Source organism: Lactuca virosa, chromosome 6 (assembly GCF_052849685.1).
Source record: "Lactuca virosa cultivar CGN04683 chromosome 6, Lactuca_virosa_CGN04683_v6, whole genome shotgun sequence".
Lineage (NCBI taxonomy): Eukaryota > Viridiplantae > Streptophyta > Magnoliopsida > Asterales > Asteraceae > Lactuca > Lactuca virosa.
The window spans coordinates 260,045,230-260,053,854 of NC_136431.1; positions in this window are offsets into that span (position 1 = coordinate 260,045,230).

The window sequence follows — 8,625 nt, forward strand, 5'->3', positions numbered from 1 at the left end:
AAAAAGTTGTTCAAACTCATTGTAAATTTGTAATGATTTTTAATACTATGGTTGGTTTTGTCTTTAAACTTTTGCTATGAGACCCTTTGTACTGCCACGCCTCGTGTTTCCGCTTTAGCGGGGTGTGACCAGGACTACCGGGGTTCTGAGTTTGCGTTGGATTAAGGAGATGGAGGGTGTCTTCCGCACTAGTCCCTATCCCATAGGAGCTAAGGTTTGGTTTGCTATGGACCTCTTGCATCATGCGACAAGTTGTTGGTAATTGATTGTACAATCTATTACTCTTACTGAATTGGAGGATATGTCTTGGGAAGAGTTTGTGATCCGGTTTAGGGAGGAGGTTGCACTAGCTATCGTAGTGCAGCCACTGGCAAAGGAGTTTGTGAGCATGTCAAGGTGCAAGACCTTGAATAACGTGATTGTAGGAGCCCTGGAGATTAATTTGGAACAACTTGGGAAGAGGAAGTCAAAGCAGATTCAGACTGCAGCGGGCCAGGCGAAGAGGCCCATGACTCAGGATTCACATTTGGGAGGCTAACATGGTTGTGTCCGTTGTGCCAAGTGTGGGAGGACCCATGTAGGAGGCTGTCGGTAGGCAGGGAGGGATGTTTCAGTTGCGGACAAATGGGTCATTTCAGTAGGGATTGCCCTTGATGATCGGTTCCGATGTGTTTTCACTGCAGCCAGGTGGGCCACAAGAAGGTCGAATGTCCGGAGTTGATGAGGGGAGCAATGAGGGCACTTGATCCAGTCTCTCTGAGGATTTCTGATAGTCGCGAGGGCAGAGTGGAGGTTCCTATGGGGAGGAGCCGAGTGTTGCAATCATAGGCCGAGTTCCACCAGTAGGCATCGCAGGTATAAGTTGTGTTCCTTCCTTCATGATCTTATTAATTGTATTTATGATTATGTGTTTATGTATGAGACACTATGTGTGGTTTATGTAAGTCTCCACCCAGAAATCAGAATTCTTCTCATGATGGTATGGACATTTTAGGTTGAGAATCTTCATTTGCCATTTTGCATACCGAGAGCCGTGTTTAGGGGATATTCGTGTGATCCAGTTTTAGATTTCAATGTGGGAGGAATCTATCATCATCAAAACAAGATTAAAGTAGGAAAAGATCAGCAGGCGGTCCGATCTTTGGTGGTATCATCAAGAATTCAAGGAATCCACAAGGTAGGCATGTCAGAACTGAATGCAGGATGTGTAGGGGTTCATGGTTTTGAGGTAGTAAGGAATTGGTTCGGTCATGGGTGTAAGATCGGTAGTTTTCAAGTTCACACCGTCGAATCAGGGACAATTATAGGTTTGCATGGGAATCGCTCTAGTGCAAGTAAGTCGTTGAACGGGTTGGGTACCTATTTCGATAGCTGAGATTTTTGTTCTTTGTCAACCGATCAGTCGTCGACGATTTATAGTGGATTCAATAGAAAGTTCTTAAGGATCTTGTGATTCGTTGAGGTATTGGGAATTATCACCCGGTCTTGGAATGTATAAGCACTAGGATTGGTTGGTCAAGGAAAGCTAGCCATGGTAAGCGTAGGTTGCTGATTGCTACCATCAATAAGGAATGGGCAGTAGTAATGTATCACTCTTAAGAAATGGAAAAGTGTTGTTCACATGGGTTGTTTTAGCCATTGGGATTGCCAACAGAAATCAAATGGTATCTATTAGCGAACTTTGAGTACATCGGTCCTTCGGCAAGGGAGTTGTTGAAGGGGTGGCCCGTCCGTTTCGATCAAGAGTTTATCATCAGATAGGGATTATGAGCTAGTTCGGGACTCCAACGATTATGGGATTGGCAAAGTGCAACTGAATCCAAGTGGGGGAGAACTGTTGGATTATTGGGAATAAATCCAGGCGCGAAACAAGAAAATTTTTTACATCGTAGGCAAGTAGAGGGCCAATTCTAATTATGGTGTAGACTAATATTTGCACAAGGAATGAGGATTCAGGTTATTTAATCAGAATATTTGAAGCATCAATCATGGCACATAGAGAAAAGGTAAGCAGCTACAGATGGAGGGATTTGTGTTAGAGCCTCTTTGCATGTTCTTGCCCGATTAAGGATTTGGGGTTCGAAGCATAACCCTAACGCCTGGTTGGGATTCACTCGATATGGTTTTGACCCATGTTTGATTATGGCTGGTATGGTAGATGGATGGTAAGACCATGGGTTGGGTTCGGGCAGTATAGAAGTGTTGCAAGACTGCGGGGCGACCGTAGCATTCACTAGATTGACAGATAGTGACAGAGGTGTTGTAAAATTGTGGGGGTGATCGTAACGTTCACTAGGTTGGCAGGTAGTGTTGTAGTGTTGTAAGACTTCGGGGTGGCCTGTAGAATTCACCTTGTTCTTGAGCAGTCGTGAGAGTGTGGTAAATCTATGGTTTAGGCTCGTAGTTTCCTCTAGGTAGGATTAGACCATGGCAGGGCATGTCGTGAGATTGTGGTAAGGTCACATTATTCAAGGAATTAAGGATGGTTGTGGACCATGTGAGGCTGGTGGTGACATAATACTACAACTGGGCATGAATCATTTGTTTATAGCATGGTGGATTATACTGCATCGATGTAATGGATGGTTATATTATCCATTAGTTGGATCAGGAGGGTTATTGGAACCGTTATGGTAAGTAAGCTAGGACAGCTCTTGCTAGTTAGACCCTCGTTCAAGAGTCACGTGGTGCGACTGTGTGGGGATATCAGCCTTAGCAACCAGTTGGAAATCCGATATATAGGTTAATTGGTAGATAGTACGAGACCAGGGAGGTCTTGGTTGCATCAGAATTATAGTTATGGTACGACAAGGTGAGTCAATGATGGTACCCACGATTGAGACTCGTGATTAGGAATCATCTTGATATCAAGCGAAGGGTTTTTGGCAGCGATGAATGGTCAGGGATTCTGTTACTCAGTGAAAATAACAAAGATAGCCCATGGTAAGAGAGGTTTATGCTCGGTTTGAATTACGAAGAGGAGCCGAGTTGGCAGTAATTTCAAATGGTTTGTCTGTCATAACGAGTGACCATCCTGATGTTCCTAATCTAGTCATTGAAGTTGGTACCATCAAAGATGACTCTCCCACACAAGTTCATGAGAGAGAAGGAGCCAGTAGGGTTTGAGCCAGAAGCAGTGTTGGAAGACATCTGAAAAAGAAAGACAAAGTTTAGATTAGATAATAATCCTTAATATATCACCCAAAATGAAATATTAAGGCTAGGACCAACACAATATTTTACAATTTGGAAGAGGGATGACGTAATCCAACTTGAAAAATATTTGAAGGTAGGTAAATGACGATTTACCAATTTCCACCATGAAAAACGAAATTGATTATTAAGTTTTAATTGGATTGAAATTCCTAGATTCTTTTGAGATTCATTGAACTTTTCAATGGCATGTTTAAATCTCGATTACGCCCTTCAAGTTTGTGACTGGGATACTGAAGATCACAAAAAAGGTGTGAATAACCATGCAAATTTACTTGGTAGACTTGAAGTCATTTATCACCTAATCAATGTGTTGGTCAACCACACATGCTCCATTGATCTATGAAAAACATCAAGATACCCTTTTCCACCCTTACTTGTCTATTTTAGTGTGTCGGTTAACCACACACGCTCCAGTAACGACTTGACAAGGTGCAAAGTGCAATTTCATGGATTAGCATCAAATTCACATTTTCCTAAAGTAACTAAGATTGGGAATTTAGTAAAAGTTTAGTTACTTTATAATTATCATTATACTTTTAATGAGAATTAATGTCCTATCCTACCCGTTCGGCTAATGACCCTCCACAGTCAAGGAAGTGGTGGGTGAGAGTGGACACCCATTAAACTGCCATTTTATAGGCAGTAACCTTATACCGCCTTATAGACCGGCTTCGTGAATGAGACCTACTAAATGGTTGAATTTTAAGCTTTTAAAATTCTAGGGTTTGGAATTAAAGTGTTTATAAGTGTGACTTTACATATTCCAAAGCTTGAGGGCAAGTTTTGAAACTCTTCAAACCTTTTCATTTCCATAACTTATGAGTTTAATGACTTTTTAAAGAAAAGACTTTTCATTTTCCATAACTTGAGGACAAGTTATGGAGTTCATTAAAAGCATTTAGATTAATATTTTAATCAACACAATAATCAAATAATTTATGCATGAACTAGTTAAACTCATAAGAACAAGATAATTCGCAACTAGTCGCGCCTTATATGTGTGTACTTTACCATCTATGCCGGTCTTCTTCTTGAAGATCCATTTGCACCCGACTGTCTTACGACCCGGTACATTGTCAACCAAGTTCCAAACTTGATTGCCATACATGGACTGAATCTCGCTATCCGTAGCCTCTTTCCATTTAGCAGACTCGGGGCCTGCCATGGCTTCCTTGTAATTGTTAGGTTCATCCTAATTTACCATTATGCTATCACTGATAAATGTATCACCCTCAGATGTTATATGGAAACCATATAACACAGGTGGAATACTAACTCTACTAGAGCGCCTCAGAGTTATAGACTCGTCAACTGGATCAATAGGAGTTTCCTCCTCAGGTTGATTGCTAGTGTTTGAGGTTGCTTCACCGCTTGAATCTTGAAGCTCTTTAAGGTCAAATTTCCTCCTACTGTTTCCTTGGCCTATGATTTCTCTCTCTCGAAAGACTCCTCTCCTTGCAACGAAGACAACATTTTCATTCGGTTTGTAGAAGAGATATCCAAAGGACTTTTGCGGGTAGCCGATGAAAATACAATGCTCACTGCGAGGTTCGAGCTTGTCGTGAGTCTCGCGTCTCACAAAAGCTTCACAGCCCCAAACCTTGATCTGTGCTAATGAGGGAACCTTCCCTGTCCACATCTCGTGAAGTTTTTTGGAAACCTTTTTGGTAGGGACTAGATTAAGGATATGGGCGGCAGTCTCTAAGGCATACCCCAAAAATGATATAGGTTACGAAGCTCGACTCATCATGGAACGAACCATGTCCAAGAAGGTTCGATTGCGCCTCTCAGCCACACCATTAAGCTGTGGTGTCCTAGGTGGCGTCAATTGTGAAACAATCGCACATTCCTTAAGATAGTCTAGGAACTCGATACTAAGATACTCACCACCTCGATCGGATCAGAGCATCTTTATCTTCCTGCCCAACTGATTCTCCATTTCTTGTTTAAACTATTTAAATCTTTCAAAGGTTTCTGACTTATGTTTGATTAAATAGATATAGCCATATCTGCTATAATCATCAGTAAAAGTCACATAGAAGCGGTTAGCATCCTTTGTGGCGGTTCTGAAAGGTCCACACACATCGGTGTGTATGAGATCTAACAAACCTTCACCCTTTTCACAAGTACCAGTGAAAGGTGATATAGTCATCTTTCCAAGCAAACAAGATTCGCAAGTGTCATCCGACCTTAAGTCGAATGACTCCAAGACTCCAGCCTTTTGGAGTTGGCCTATGCGCTTCTTGTTGACATGTCCAAGACGACAATGCCACACACATGCTTTATCCAGATCATTGGAAGAATCAGTATGCAACACTTTATTTCCTATGTCTTCTACAATCATCACAGTTTCATATACACCATTACAAGGTAATGCTTTAAAATAAAATACACCATTATAAAAAGCATTAATAGCACAAATTTCATTATCAAATGAAAAACTAAAACCTTCTTTGTACAAACCGTGAAAGGAAATAACATTTCTCGCCATTTCAGACGAGTAGCAATAATAATTCAAATCTAATTCTATCCCACTACTAAGCAATAAAGAATAAACTCCAATCTTGGTGACAGGTGAAACCTTCCTATTCCCCATGATCAAGTTCATCTTCCCGTGCTCCACATCCTTAATTATTTTTATTCCTTGCAAATCAGAACAAATGTGAATTCCACAACTTGTATCAAGGACACAAGAACAAGAATGTGATGAGTTGTTAGATAGAATAGTATAAATACCTGCATGGGTGGGTTTAACCTTCCCATCCTTCACATCCTGCAAGTATTTGGGGCAGCTTCACTTCCCGTGCCCTTTATCATGATAGTAGAAACACTCTGCTTCCTTAGGAATGGAAGAGGGAGCAGCAGAACCAACTTTGGTCCCACTAGAAGAGGATCCATCAAGAGACTTTGCCTTGCGGCTCTTGGAGGGAGCCTTCCTCTTCTTCCCTTTCCCATGTCCAATTGCCAAGACAGGGGCAATAGCTGTAGGAGTAGGAACAACAATTTTACCTTTGAGACTACTTTCAGCAGTCCTCAAAAGGCCTTGAAGCTTGCTAAGAGTGACCTCCTCCTTATTCATATGATAGGTCATACGGAACTAATCATAACATGGAGGTATGGAGTGTAGAATGATATCTATGGCCAACTCCTCATCGAAGTTCACATTCAACTTCACCAAGCGGTCCACAAACCTTTGCATTTTCTGCAAGTGGGCCGTGATGGATTCATCATCCTTCATCTTTGTTGTTATCATGGAGGCGATGATTTCATACCTCTCTTGACGAGCACTCTGATGGTATCTTTTCATTAGGTCTTGGTGCATATCAAAAGGGTAGAAGTCCTCATAGGACTTTTGGAGTTCAACTGTCATAGTAGCCAACATGATACAGGACACCTTGGTGGCATCCTTCTCATGATTCCTAAACTCAGCGATCTCTTCAGGAGTAACAAAAGACTCATCAATTTCCTTAAGCTCCTTATCGAGGACATATTCCTTATCCTCATAACGAGTGACCATCCTGATGTTCCTAATGCAGCCATTGAAGTTGGTACCGTCAAAGATGACTCTCCCACACAAGTTCATGAGAGAGGAGGAGCCAGTAGGGTTTGAGCCAGAAGCAGTGTTGGAAGACATCTGAAAAAGAAAGACAAAGTTTAGATTAGATAATAATCCCTAATATATCACCCAAAATGAAATATTAAGGCTAGGACCAACACAATATTTTACAATTTGGAAGAGGGATGACGTAATCCAACTTGAAAAATATTTGAAGGTAGGTAAATGATGATTTACCAATTTCCACCATGAAAAAGGAAATTGATTATTAAGTTTTAATTGGATTGAAATTCCTAGATTCTCTTGAGATTCATTGAACTTTTCAATGGCATGTTTAAATCTCGATTATTCCCTTCAAGTTTGTGACTGGGATACCGAGGATCACAAACAAGGTGTGAATAACCACGCAATTTACTTTGTACACTTGAAGTCATTTATCAACTAATCAATGTGCTGGTCAACCACACACGCTCCATTGATCTATGACAAACATCAAGCTACCCTTTTCCACCCTTACTAGTCCATGTTAGTGTGTCGGTTAACCACACACGCTCCACGAACGAGTTGGCAAGGTGCAAAGTGCAATTTCATGGATTAGCATCAAATTCACATTTTTCCTAAAGTAACTAAGATTGGGAATTTAATAAAAGTTCAGTTACTTTACAACTATCATTATACTTTTAATGAGAATTAATGTCCTATCGTACCCGTTCGGCTAACGACCCTCCACCAGTCAAGGAAGCGGTGGGTGAGAGTGGACACCCATTAAACTGTCATTTTATATGCAGTAACCTTATACCCCCCTTATAGCCCGGCTTCGTGAATGAGGCCTACTAACGGTAAGACTGACTTTTCTTATACATATATATATATATATATATATATATATATATATATATATATATATATATATTAAACGTATAATACTATAATAGTATAAGGGTTGAATTTTAAACTTTTAAAATTCTAGGGTTTGGAATTAAAGTGTTCATAAGTGTGACTTTACAAATTTCAAAACTTGAGGGCAAGTTTTGAAACTCTTCAAAACTTTTCATTTCCATAACTTATGAGTTTAATGACTTTTTAAAGAAAATACTTTTCATTTTCCATAACTTGAGGACAAGTTATGGAGTTAATTAAAAGCATTTAGATTAATATTTTAATTAACACAATAATCAAATAATTTATGCATGAACTAGTTACACTCATAAGAACAAGATAATTCACATTAACAATCTTCAAGAAATTAGCCTAATCATATAAACTAATACAAAATTTGAAATTATGACAATATCTTTTAATTGGACAAGCATGATCACTACCATATCAAAAAACATATTTCATGGTTCAAAAAACAGTTTGGGAGTAATGATCCTAATCCAATTCTGGCAAAAAAAAACTCGAAATTCTGCACACATGAGCACCAACTCGGCGAGTACATGAACTGGACTCGTCGAGTTGGTCTGTTACTGAGTGGACTCGGCGAGTCAGCCAATGGACTCGGCTAGTTCACCAGTCAGATGCAAAAAAATCGATTTTTTCAACTTGGAAAACCAATAAGCATCAAGTATAACAGAAAACAATCCTAGGCTCTGATACCACTGAATGGTTTTGAGCACTCTAACAACCTTATGGTGCACATACAACCATAAATGCTTTGAATCTATGTTTTCTCTAATTATACATGTAATTTGTTTTTCCAAAGCATTATCCTAACTATCATACAAATCATTGGTGCTTGTACAATAAAAACTAGTTAGATAACTTACCTTTTTTTGTAGCTTGTTAACTTGAACCTTTAATAGCCTAGCACCGCAAATGTGATGCCTCAAATGCTTCACAAAACACCACCA